This window comes from Choloepus didactylus (genome assembly GCF_015220235.1).
Source record: "Choloepus didactylus isolate mChoDid1 chromosome 25 unlocalized genomic scaffold, mChoDid1.pri SUPER_25_unloc1, whole genome shotgun sequence".
Classification (NCBI taxonomy): Eukaryota; Metazoa; Chordata; class Mammalia; order Pilosa; family Megalonychidae; genus Choloepus; species Choloepus didactylus.
In genome coordinates, this window is record NW_023637606.1 from 6,972,488 (window position 1) to 6,987,081 (window position 14,594).

Sequence of the window (14,594 nt, forward strand, 5' to 3'; positions counted from 1 at the left end):
TATAAATATGCTTTGGGAGTTTGCAATACACAACACCATATTAATGCACAGCCCCAAGTTCCCATGCAGCAGCCTGCTGTTCATGTACAAGGTCAGGAACTTTGACTGCTTCCATGTTGGCATCTGTCCCTCCTCAAGAGCACTCTCTCTCCTCTCATGGAAAGCTTGTGGCCAGTGGCCCTGCAGACAGCTGTGCTGAGATGAACCTCAGTGCCCCCAACTACCCCATGACCTTGCTGTATGTGGGGGACCTACACCCTAATGTGACCAAGGCAATGCTCTATCAGAAGTTCAGCCCAGCTGGGCCCATCCTCTCTAACAGGGTCTGCAGGGACATGATCACCTGAAGCACCTTGGGCTATGCATGTGTGAACTTCCAGCAGCCTCCAGATGTGGAGCATGCTTTGGACACCATGAATTTTGATGTTACAAAGGGCAAGCCAGTACACATCATGTGGTCTCAGCATGATCCATCACTTCACAAAAGTGGAGTGGGCAATATATAAATTAAAAATTTGGGCAAATCTATTAATAATAAAGCACTGTATGATACATTTTCTGCTTTTGGTAAAATCTTTCATGTAAGCTGGTTTGTGATGAAAATGGTTCCAAGGGCTATGTATTTGTACATTTTGAGACACAGGAAGCAGCTGAAACAGGTAATTGAAAAAAATGAAAGGAATGCTTCTAAATGATCACAAAGTATTTGTTGGATGATTTAAAGTCTCATAATGAACAAGAAGCTAAACTTGGAGCTATGGCAAAGGAGTTCACCAATGTTTACATCAAGAATTTTGGAGATTACATGGATGATGAGTGCCTTAAGGATCTCTTTGGCAAGTTTGGACCTGCCTTAAGTGTGAAAGTAATGACTAATGAAAGTGGAAAATCCAGACTTTGTATTTGTGAGTTTCAAAAGGCACAAAGATGCACAGAAAGCTGAATGGAAAGGAGCACAATTGAAAACAAATTTACATTGGTTAAGTTCAGAAAAAGCTGAATGACAGATGAAACTTAAGTGGAAATTTGAATAGACGAAGCAAGATAGAATCACCAGATACCAGGGTATTAAACTTTATGTGAAAAATCTTGTTGATGGTATTGATGATGAACTTCTCTGGAAAGAATTTTCTCCATTTGGTACAATCACTAGTGCAAAGCTTATGATGGAGGTCAATCACAGCAAAGTGTTTGGATTTGTATGTTTCTCCTCCCAAGAAGCCACTAAAGCAGTTATGGAAGTGAATGGTAGAATTATTGCCACCAAGACATTGTATGTAGCTTTAGCTCAACACAAAGAAGAGAACCAGGCTCACTTCACTAACCAGTGTTTGCAGAGAATGGCAAGTTTAAGAGCTGTGCCCAACCCTATAATCAACCCCTACCAGCCAGCATCTCCTTCAGGTTACTTCATGGCAGCTATCCCACAGACTCAGAACCGTGATGCATAATATCCTCTTAGACAAATTGTTCAACTAAGACCAAGTCCTCACTGGACTGCTCAGGGTGCCAGACCTTATCCATTCCAAAATATGCCTGGTGCTATCTGCCCAGATGCTCCTAGACCAATATTTAGTATTATGTGACCAACTTCTTCACAGGTTCCATGAGCCATTTCAACACAACAGGTTGCTAATACATCAACACAGACAATGGGTCCACATCCTGTGGCTGCTGCTGCTGCAGCTACTACTGCTGTCCACACTGTTCCACAGTATAAATATGCTCTGGGAGTCTGCAATACACAACAGCATATTAATGCACAGCCCCAAGTTCCCATGCAGCAGCCTGCTTTTCATGTACAAGGTCAGGAACTTTTGACTGCTTCCATGTTGGCATCTGCCTCTCCTCAAGAGCAAAAGTAGATGTTGGGTGAATGGCTCTTTCCTCTTATTCAAGCCATGCATGCTACACTTGCTGGTAAAATCACTGGCATCTTGTTGGAGATTGATAATTCTGAACTTCTTCATATGCTTGAGTCTCCAGAGTCTCTCCTTTCTAAGGCTGATGAAGCTGTAGCTGTACTACAAGCCCACCAATCTAAAAAGGCTGCCCAGAAAGCAGTTAACACTGCCACTCATGTTCCAACTGTATAAAATAGATCAGGGACCATGAAAAGAAACCTGTGCTTCACTGAAGAAAAATATCCAATCATCAAAAAACTTAAATATTGTGGAAAAAAATTGCAAAATATAAAATAAACAAAAAAAGGAAAGGAAACCTTGAACCTTATGTACTGAGCAAATGCCAGGGACAGCAAACAGAATGCTCATCCTAGATTACTTATTGATTTAAAAACAACCAAAAAACCCACAAAAAATAGTAAAATATAAAAACAAATTAATGTTTTATAGACCTTTGGAAAAAGAATTTTCAGCAAAGTACAAAAATTTAAATTATCTATTTTAATTTTGTAATTCTTTACTGTGGAATAGCTCAAAGGTCACTTCTGTTTCAGACAATAGAATTGATAACTGAGGAAGGAAACATAATTTGGATTATAAAACTCTTGCTTTAATAAAAATTCCTTAAACAGTGAAAAAAGTAATATAAAATAAAAAAGTAAGGAAACATAACATGTAATAAGTACTCACATTGATGGAACAATATATTACTGCTATTCCTGCCCAAAATTCATTAACTCAATCTAATCTAGAAGCATGTCTCAATAAAGGCAAAGTGATGAACATTCTATATAATGAGTCTTCAGCACTCTTCAAATATGACAATATGAATTAAAAAAAAATGCACTCATATATAGATACATATATATTCAGAATAATTTGAATAAATATACCTGAAAGCAAAGCCCAATATATGGTATGAAATTGGATGAGGTAAAATTTTTTGTTTCTTTGTTTAATTTCTATCTTTTTTATAATTATTAAGATTTTGCTTGCTTGAAAAACATTTTAGGGTCCATTGTGAGATATGGTTAAAGCCTAGAAATGTGATATTATAATTAAATCATGGTTAATTTCTAGATTGTGAAAATTTTCCATGAATACATTGGGGAAGGTCTTTGTCCTTGGATAAATATATCAAAAAATATATGAAGAGAGAAATATGTTTATATATTATGTCCCAGTGGTTGAGAAATGATGTTATTATCAACAGAAAAGAAAGAAAATGCTATCTTAGTGAAAACAAAATTAAATAAATCTACTTCAGATGAGGTGGCTGCCCTCCTCATGAAGGCAGTGCATCAGAGCATGGTGAATTGCATTTACTTGCCTTTCACTGGATTTGAGAATAATATTCAAAATCAGTGCCAACTGGATCCAATTACTTTGGAATCAGCCAATTCTGCATCAGATGGACCAGGTAAGAATTCTAGGAATGTTTTTGGTACTAATAGAGATTTCTGAACCAGTTCATGGGTGATACATCTGGATTTTGGTATCCCAGGGCCAGAATCATGTTAATGGTGGAAGCAGTTTGGTCTATGACAGTTCCAGGGGAGCACTCCCATTGTCAGAGCCCATGGAGGTTTGCTCCAGGTTCATGGTGTTCCTTGGGTATGGAATTTCTTGGACCCAGCAACAAACAACATTCAGTGGACACCACAATTCCTGCCTTCTGTGTGACCACAAACCTGACCCAATTCATCCAAAACCCTGTTCAATTCAAATTTCACCACAGGTAATCAGAATTTGAGCTCTGCATCACCTGGCTCCCTTGATGGTTTCTCAGAATTTAAGTTCTGTCTGGTATGTCTGGTGGGAAGAAAATACAGCAGCATATTCAGCTTGAAGAGAAAAAGGGAGTCAAATGTCCATTCAAATATATCCTTTGGAGAGTGTGTTCATCACAGGTGCTCATATTTTCCTTGGTTTCATGCAGTTCTTGGAATGTGCACAGCCATGCCACACCATGGTCCCATGTTACAGTTACAACCAGGGATTCTAAGATCCCTGCCTCAATTACATGAGTATATTCAGATCTATTGAAAAAAGTTTGGCCAGTCCTTGAACAGGGTCACCTCTCCTAAAGGCACAAGCAGTCAAACACACCACAAATACCCCCTAGATGTTGTGGCATGGAATAATCCTGGTAGAGCCAAATGCTCATATTCCAACAGGTGTGCAGACCCTCTTGGTGGTAGACACATCCTCATATACCTACTACATTCATTTGGGGCCTCAATTCCTCCTGCCACTGCCTGATCACATGGGGGCCCTTTAAATTTCCAGAGCACAGGAGGAATCTTTGTCTTTGATACATGTCATTTAGACACCTGCTGCCAACTGTGATGTGGGCAGATAGAAATGTGCATGCACTTGTGCCTCCAAGGCCCTGCCTGAAAGATAGGCTTTTCTGACAACCTGGCCTGAGTCTGTGTTCTCCTCAGGTCTAGTAAAATACATTTCTTCCATGAAGTTTCTTAGCACTGGGATTTCCTGATGTATATTGTGCATCTATGTGACAGGAATTCCTATTTGGAATGAAGGAACAGATTCAGGACATTTTGGTGTCCATTGTATCACGTTCTTCATATATGGTTCAGTAGGGGAGTCTTTATATGTAATTCTGTAACTGCAACATGAAATAGTGTGTATGTGAAATGAAAAAAGAGAGGAAATTAAGAAACATTGGAGTGTGCAGCAAAGCACATGACTGTCAGAAAATACATGGGCTGAATTAACAGTACAGTTTATAATATCTCAGGCTGAATTAACAGTACAGCCTATAATATCAGAAATGTTATTTAATTCACTGCATGGAGATAAAGGAATAATACAAACTCAGAATATCAGTCTGACAAAAATTTGTTGTTTTACATAATTTGGTTACTTAATCTTTAATTTTTGTTGTTAGAAATATGGTGTTACTTTGGTTTTTGTGAGTTGTTTTGCATTTTCTGATAAAGTTCAAAAAAGTAATATAAAATAAGAAAGAAATAAGGAAACATAACATTTAATAAGTATTCACATTGATGGAACAATAATTTACCACCTTTCATGCCCAAAATTCATTAACTGAATCTCATCTAGAAACAACTCTCAATAAAGGCAAAGTGATGAACATTCTATATAATGATTATTCAGCACTCTTCAAATATGATGATATGAATTAAAAAATGTACAATCTCATATATATATACCTATATACTCAGAATAATTTGAATAAATATACCTGAAAGCAAAGCCCAACATATGACATGAAAATGGATGAGGTAAAATTTTTGTTTCTTTCATTTCTACCTTTTTAAAAATTTTTAAGGTTTTGCTTGCTCGAAAGACATTTAGGGTCCATTGTTGAAATATGTTTAGGGCCTAGAAATGTGATACTATAACTACATCATGGTTAATTCTAGATTGAGAAAATTTTCTATGACTACACTGGAGGTCTTTGTTCCTGGATAAATATATCAAAAATTATATAAAGAGAGAAATGTGCTTATATATTATGTCCCAATGTTGGAGAAATAATGTTATTGTCAACAGAAATAAAGAACATGCTATCTTAGTGAAAACAAAATTAAATAAATCTACTTCAGATGAGGTGGCTGCCATATTCCTGAAGGCAGTGGGTCAGAGCATGGTGAATTTTCACTTACTCACCTTTCACTGGATTTGAGAATAATATTCAGAATCAGTGCCAACTGGATCTACTCACTTGGGAATCAGCCCATTCTGGATCAGATGTACCAGGTAAAAATTCTGGCAAATTTTTTGCTACTAATATAGATTTCATAGCCATTTCATGAGTGATACCATTTGGGATTTTGTATCCCAGGGTCAGAATCATGATAATGGGGAATCAGTTTGGTCTATGACAGTTTTGATGGCTGCATACCCATTGTCAGAGGCCATGGAGGTTTGCTTCATGATCATGGTATTCCTTGGGATATGGGAGTTCTTGGACCCAGTGTCAAACCATATTCAGTAGACACCATAAATCCTGCCTTCCATGTGACCACATCACTGTCCCCAATTATCCAAAATCACATTCAATTCAAATTTCAAAAAAAGGTAATCAGAATTTGGGCTCTGTATGACTGGATGCCAATGACAGTCTCTCAGAATTTAGGTTCTCACTGGGACATCTGGTGGGAAGCAAATACAGCAGCATATTCAGCTTTAAGACAATAAGGGAGGATGGGTTAAGAAGATGGTGGCATAGAGAGAAGAGGAAGACTGTTAGTCCCCTCTGGAACAATTCATAAATGACCAAAAATCTAGTAAATAACCTGGAATAACTGCAGGGAGACAAATGTGACTGTCCACTCATCAACCACCAACCTGAATTGGGAGGAATGCCCAAGATTGCAGCATAAAATCTGTAAGTAAAACTGTGGACCCGTGCTGAGAGCCAAGAGCCAAGAGCCCCTCCCTCATGGAAGCTTCACAGTGCTAGAGAGCAGCACTTTCTCAGCCCAGAACCAACTGGGGTTTTAATGTTAACTGCTCAATACAGACAGTGAATCCTCAACAAGCAGACACAGGCTTTTGGTGACAACTGACCTTGAGAGAGTCGGGGAACATATCTGTCTCAGGATGAGGAACCCAGTGGATTGGGTGCTATCTCTGGCTGATGGGTGATTTTGGGAGCTTTCTGTCCCTTTCTCTTTCTGTGGAGAAAACCTCAGCCATTTTCACCTTGCAGCACTTTGCAGTAAAGAAAGCCTCAGCCATTGTAAAATCAAAACACTCTGATCAGCAGTCAGAGAAACAAAGAATGTATTGATATGCAGATGACATCTCTGGAGGGTGCATAGCTTCCTAAGAGGAAAGAGAGGGGCCCAGCTCTGCTGCCTGCCTTTAGGAACCAGAACCCAAAGCCTGGGAGAGGAGACCCACAGGCCACACCCTCTTACACCAGCCAGTGACAGGCTGACAGGTGCACCTGCCAGGCAGAAAAGCACAGGTGTGTCAGTCCTCTAAGAAAAACCATCAGGGAAAATGGATACTGAATATTTCCTCCTTCTGTGATCTGAGCCTGTTCCTATCTGGGAAAACCTGACTGGGGTGGCCTAGGAGGTCAGATGCCTAGACAACAGAAAACTACAAACTACACCAAGAAAAATGAAGTTATGGCCCAGTCAAAGGAACAAATGTACACTTCAACTGAGATACAGAAATTTAAACAACAAATACTAAATCAATTAAAAAAGTTTAGGGAATATTTCACAAAAGAGATAGAGGCTGTAAAGAAAACACTGGGCATACATAAGGCAGAAACTGAAAGTTCAAAAAAATAACTAGCAGAGACTATGGAAATGAAAGGCACAACACAAGAGATGAAAGACACAATGGAAACATACAACAGCAGATCTCAAGAGGCAGAAGAAAACACTCAGGAACTGTAGAACAAAACTCCTGAAAGCCTACACACAAAGGAGCAGATGGAGAAAAGAATGAAAAAATATGAACAACATCTCCAGGAACTTAAGAATGAAAGAAAGTACAAGAATGTATGTATCATTGGTGTCCCAAAAGGAGAAGAAAAGGGAAAAGGGGCAGAAGCAATAACAGAGGTAATAATCAATGAAAATTTCCCATCTCTTATGAAAGATATAAAATTACAGATCCAAGAAGCGCAGCATACTCCAAACAGAATAGATCTGAAAAGGCCTACACCAAGACACTTAATAAGCAGATTATCAAATGTGAAAGACAAAGAGAGAATCCTGAAAGCAGCAAGAGAAAAGCAATCCATCACATACAAAGAAGCTTAATAAGACTGTGTGGATCTCTCAGCAGAAACCATGGAGGCAAGAAGTAAGTGGTGTGATATATTTAAGATACTGAAAGAGAAAACCTGCCAACCAAGAATCCTATATCCAGCAAAGCTGTCCTTCAGATATGAGGGAGAGCTCAAAATATTTTCCAACAGACAACGAGAGACTTTGTGAACAAGACACCCATCGTATGGAAGATACTAAAGGGAGCACTACAGAGTGATAGAAGACAGGAGTGCATGATTTGGAATACAATTTTGGGAGATGGTAGCACAGCAATGTAAGTATGCTGAACAAAGATAACTATGAATACAGTTGAGAGAGGAAGGTTGGGAGCATGTGAGACACCAGAAGCAAAGGAGGAAAGATAAAGACTGGGATTGTGTAACTTGGTAAAATCTAGAGTGTTCAACAATTGTGATAAAATGTACAAATATGTTCTTTTACATGGGAGAACAAGCAAATGCCAACCTTGCATGGTGTTAAAAATGGGGAGGCACTGGGGGAGGGATGCAATCAATGTAAACTAGAGACTGTAACTAACAGAATCATTGTATTACGCTTCCTTTAATGTAACAAAGACAATATACAAAGCTAAATGCAGATAAGAGGGGTGGATAAGGGAGGCATGTTAGACACTTGACATTGGTGTTCTCTGACTCTTTACTCTACTTTGATTTAAGGTTAATTTTCCTTTTGCTGCTTCCTAGCTGTCATTTTTTTCCTCTTTCTTTTGCCTCTCTACCTTCTTTGACTCTCCCTGCTGCCTTGTGGAAGAAATGTAGATGCCCTTATATAGAAAGTGGTGAAGGTGGTGAACACATAAATATGTGACCATACAGAGAACCATTTATTGTTTACTTAGGATGTAATGTATGGTGTGTGAACAAAACCATCTTAAAAAAATGAGTTGATTACAAAACCTCAAGGGCAATATACTGAGTGAAATAAGCCAGACACATAAGGACAAATATTGCAGGGTCTCATGGATAGGAACTAATTATAATATGTAAACTCATAGACATGAAACATAAGGTACCAAGATATAGGAGAAGGCTTAAGAATGAGAAGAACTTGCTTAGTATGAGCAGAATGTTCAACCAGGATGAACTTAAATGTTCAGAAATGAACAGAGGTGTAGGTAGCAAGATGTGAGAATAACTAACAGTGCCAAATGGTATGTGAATGAGGTGGAAAGGGGAAGCTCAGAGTCATATATGTCATCAGAAGTAAAGTTGGAGGTCAAAAGATAGGAACGTATAAAACTGTATCCTATGGTGACCAATTTCCTTGATTACCTGTACAAATATTATAAATCTCTTCCATGAACCAGAACAAATGTATGACAATACAATTAGATAATAATAGAGGGGCATATAGGGAAGAAATGTATACCTATTGCAACTATATATTACAGTTAGTAGTATTTCAATGTTCTTTCATAAACAGTAACAAATGTACTATACTAACACTATGAGTCAACAATTGAGGGGGGTTGGTTAGGGATATGGGAGGATTCAAGTTTCTTTTTTTTTCTTTTTCCATCTTTCACTTTATTTCTTGTCTGGAGTAACAAAAGGTTTCTAAAAATTGAACAAAAATTAAATGTGGTGATGGATGCACAGCTGTATGAGGGTACCAGGGGAAACTGATTGTATACTTTGGATCTTCAGATAATTGTGTGGTATCTGAACAATCTCAAAATTTTAAAAAAATAAAATAAAATAAAGGCAGACCTAAATAAATAATGGGGTGTGTGTGATATAAGGGATATGGGATGTTTTGGTTTTTCTTTTACATTTTTAGTCTTATGTTTATTTTTTGGAATAATGAAAATGTGCACAAATTGATAATGATGATGAATTCACTACATCATGATACTGTTAACCAAATTGTACACTTAGGGTGATTATTGGGTATGTAAATATATCCCAATAAAACTGCATGTAAAACAACTAATGTAAACAAAATTAAACATTTTGGGATCAATTGACAGGACTGAAAACATAGCTACAGTATTGTTTGGTAAAATATAATGCTATGTATATGAAAGTACATTAAACAGAACATTTTGAAAAGGCAAGCACTTTGACAAAATGCTATCACCTGAAAGGGTTATCAGATAAATCAATATTTTTTTTCAAATTGTGTATGATGATTTATGTGTGTATTAAATATAATATGAGTTGCACAGAATTTTTATGATGGTTTATAAATGAGTATGTCATTATTACCAAGATTTGAACATAGTCATAATAGAAGTAATAAATCACAGTGGTCACTTTATTTATATGATGCATTTAAGAAACCATTTTTACAATTAATTATTTTCAGTGAACATGATAAAGGCTGTCATACATCCAAACACTAATAATAAAGTGTATTTTATTGGAACTCTGAAGTTTTTGCATGAGTTCTCTGTAAACATATAGCTTCCGTAATAAAAAAAATAACATGAATTATCAGGGAATGCTCTGTGGGTTGGTTTAGTCAGAGAACATCACCCCAACTCTGAGCCAGGCAATAGGGCACAATTATAAAAATGTTTTCTCATCATTTGTGTGGCTTCTAGCTGTGCAGTTGTTCATGTGGGAGCCCTTGTGAGGTACCCTATAGGAGGGATCATATCCACACGGGGCCTGTTTCAGGAGATATTGCCCAATTGACAGGGAAGAAAAATGTGCCTGGCAATCAAACTGAACTGCTGGGGACCAAATATGAAGAAAAGTTTGCTTTTATTCCTGGCCCATTTGCCTCCAGGGATCTGAAGAGCTTAGAGAATATGAGTAACAAGTAATAAGAGGACCTGAGAATTCAGCCTCTGGTTCCCCAGAGTCCATAAATTCTCCTTCTGCGACTTCCTATTCCTAGGGCCCAAAAATTGATCTCCCTGATTCTCCTTACAGTGACACAAACTCCCTGCCTCCCTGCACACATTGTACAAGGAATGTACACTAGTAGAGACAAGTCCATCCAATGGTGCCATTGGGGTAAACTGCATTGTACAGTACATCTTATGAGAGATGGGGTGTGGAGGGAAGGAGCATTTTTTAGCCATGCCTTCTTGGGTACAGTCAGGGTAATGAGATAGTGAAATGGCATTCATTCAAAATCCTACACATTTCAAGTCTCTGCTCTGAGGGAGCTTCCTGCAGACTAACCCTTCTCATGCCTTTAATTTTTTTATTGGAGAAGCTGTGAGTTTCCCAGAACAATCATACATAAAATAAAGGATTCCCATATATGACTCTACTACTAACACCCTGATTTGGTGTGGTATAATTGTTACAAATGATGAAAAAACATTTTCATAATTGTGCTATGAACTATAGTTCATGGTTTAACTTAGGGTTCACTGCTTGTGTTATTGGTTTCAAGGATTTATGTTAAATTTTTATTCTAGTACCATAAATATAAGCTAACATTTCCTCTTTTCGCCACATTGAGGTATATATTTCAGTGCTGCCCAGTACATTGACAATGTTGTGCTACCATCACCACCATCCATTGCCATAACATTTCCTTCACTGCTAAGAGAAATTCAGTACATTTTAAGCATTGATGCCCTGTTTCCTATCCCCATAACCTTGGAGACAAATGTCAGGGCCTTTCTTGATCCCTAACAGGAAATGAATTTCCCTTAAGACTCCACTTGTATCAGGATTCTGCTCTAAGTCAACTTTAGCATTTCCTCTTGTTTTTGAATACTTGAATGAGCATGGCAAAAATGTAGAATGAGAAATATTGCTTGGAGTCAGACAGGTTTGAGTTCAATTCAGATTTTCCCACAGAGTAGCTGATGGATACAGAAACATTCTTTATATCTGTAAACCTGTTTCTTTATTAGAACAGTGAGTGATATGAGCACCTCATAGAATACTTGTGGAATGGCAGATACTCCCAGCAGTCGTTTCAGTCATAGTACCCTGTATCATTAGAAAACTGTCATGTATTTATCCCTTCTCTCATTTATATAGCATGCTCCAGGATCTTTTCCAGGAACTTAACACAATTCACAGTACAAATAAAAATACCTTAAATATATACAAAAAGATACATATTGTGGCAGAAGAAAAGGATCCATTAACAATAACAAGGATCAGCCCAAATACATCCCAGGGAACACTAACATTTTTTCCAAAATCAGGATACTGTGGTGGCACTGTATATCCTTGTGAAGAGAAAGGAAAATGTTTGAAGTCTTAGGATATGATTTGGCTATATTCATAGGAAGAACTCAAATAAAATCTCTTGAAAAAATTAGGGGCTTATTTTTTCTCCCCCATAAAATAAAGGGCCAGCCTGATTACTCTCTGCTATCCTACCACTCCCTGATTTACATTGTATGGATTTCCAAGAATGACAGCAGCAAAAACTCCTGGGTCATGTGCAAATTTAGGCAAGAGGAAGCAGGAAATGAGGAAAATTATTAAAAAATTATTCTCTTCCCACCCAGTCATTTCCTTTACACCTTACTGGATCATCCATCATTGAATAATATTATATGAATGGTATTATAAGCATAATATTCTACAAATGAAAATGGGTTTGGTTAATGAGGAAGTAGAGAATGGATATGTTGGACAAGGAATCTCTGGAACAATGATTAAAAATCCAGAATATCAAAATATTAAAGCAAAGCAATTAATTGATATAAGCATGAACATTCTTTTTATGAAGGACAAAATACATTTATCCCCTTGATTCACTTAAAAATTTCACTGAGTGATTTAATGAACATTTTCTTCAGCTAATTCCCTTTAAGGAACCCAAGAATGAATTTAAAAGCTATTGAAATGTTCTTGATATGGCTAAAAGCATGAAACACTATACTGGCCCCAATATGGAGAACTAAGGGGAGAGTGACCCTGTATCATTGTTGAGATACTCATGATTTCTGAATAAATCAGCATTAAACCTCAACCCAATTAAAAGTGCAGTCCCCAACTGAATGAAGAGATCATTCTGATGCTGCGGTAGTGAAGATATGAGAATTGCATCAAAATATTTGAGGAAAATTTCCTGTTAATATGATTTTAGTTTACCCAATCAATAATTCACCATCTTATCCTGTTTTTATTTCTGGATTAATATTTTTGGAAGAGTCTGTTTACACTTCCTAGGGACACCATAATTTTTAAGCATGAGTGGAATAAAACAAATCTCTCCCTAGGAACGTTTGTAACTTCAATACAGTATCACCATATCCTGGAGGGGTAGCATATGTGAAGTGGGAGACAGTCCCATGAGGTTGTAGTGAAGCTGGCCAATGATTTCCCTTGTTTCTTAGTTCCACCTAAAGGGCATCAAAATTCAAGTCCTGAGGATGTTCTTCGGATGTTGTAGGTGAGGCTGGATGTGTTCTGCTAGCACTTCCAAACTTGTGTATGAAGGCATTTGTTTATCAATGAACCTTGAAACAGTGTAGACCTCATTCACTCTGAAGGTTGGGAAACTCCAGATTAGAGGCTCTGGCAATTTTTCTTTGGGAAATTTGGCAGAGTGGATGCAAAACTTAAAAAGGAAATGCTCCCTCTAAGATAAAGTAATGCAGTGGTTGTAGATTCAAACACTGATCCCAGGCATGCACACCATGGGACTAAAAAGGAGATAAAAAGTAAAGAAAGGCTTGTTCTGAGAAGATCTCCAGCAGGCATGGATTCAAACATTTGACAAGAGAATTCACTATGGGAGCTTAATGAGCAACCAAAATGCCTGTGTATTTAAGTTGAATTTCTACCCCCACTTTATTCTTCTCAAAAGCCATAAAATATGAGATCAACTTGTTGATGAGAAGCAATGAAAATTCAACTGTTGAAGCCTCAGAAATGCAAATACATACCCATGCCATACCCAGCAGTCCATTTATCCTAGACGGAATAGACTCAATTGTACCTCCCATAGACATCATTCTGTCCAGTTAATGCATGCCTGGAACCATCATATTCCCTTCCATAAGACAGAGAGAGTGGTGGGGGAAAGAGAGGCTTTGTGAGTAGTAACTTCCAGAATACAGAGGAAGGGAAACAGGGAAGGAAAGACCATTTACCAAGAATCTTGTACCATTTAGCCTCTAACTCTAGGTGAGGCTTTTGCATTTACTGTACTCTATTCACTCTCACCTCCTGTTCTGTGCTTTGCTCATCACAATTTCAAATCCAAGGGCTTCCCTTAATCATTATTTAGAACATCAGTTTTCAATTGTGTTTCCCTTAATTCTGTTTTCAAGATTCAGCTTCTCTCCTCTCCCATTATTTAGACTCCCCTTTTTAATAGTAGAGTTCATACATGTTCTTTTATCCATTTATGCATCATATTTTCATTCAACAAATATTTATCTGTGAAACAAATATATTAAAACTTGACACTAACTTCATAGTTTTATGAGATGATAAAATGAGATGGTGCATGATGAGAAACCCTATGCTACATGCCTAAAACATAGCTGGATCCCAAAGAATATAATCTACTATACTTTTCAAAGGTTTAATATCCTTCATATACCTGTCACTCTTTCTAGTTCTGTTGGTATTCTTATTGCAATACTTTTTCTATTCTCACTCATAACTGATCAGGTCAGTACAAATTAAAGATTATTATTGTTATGTTTATTTTTTATTCCACTACTTACTGAAATCACGAATTGGTTTTCATAACTTTCAGATGTACATCAATATTTTCACTTGACAATCAACATCTTCAAGGCATAATTTTGCTTTGCCAACACTAAGTCTCTTGTTTATTAACTTGTCTTCCTGCACAGTATGAGCTTCCACACCTCTGTTAATTGTTCATAGTGATAGAATGAGTCCTAACACTCTTGATGAGGTTGACAGCAATTTCTCTGTTGTCTTACAGATATCTCATTTTTGGAGGTAAACCTTGTTGATCGGTCAATTACTTCCTTGGC

General features: G+C 37.4%; 1 pseudogene; it reads left to right on the plus strand.

The window, feature by feature from the left end:
* Nucleotides 1-200: 200 nt before the first annotated feature.
* On the plus strand, nt 201-2,096 carry LOC119525243 (annotated as a pseudogene).
* The last annotated feature ends 12,498 nt before the right edge of the window (nt 2,097-14,594 follow it).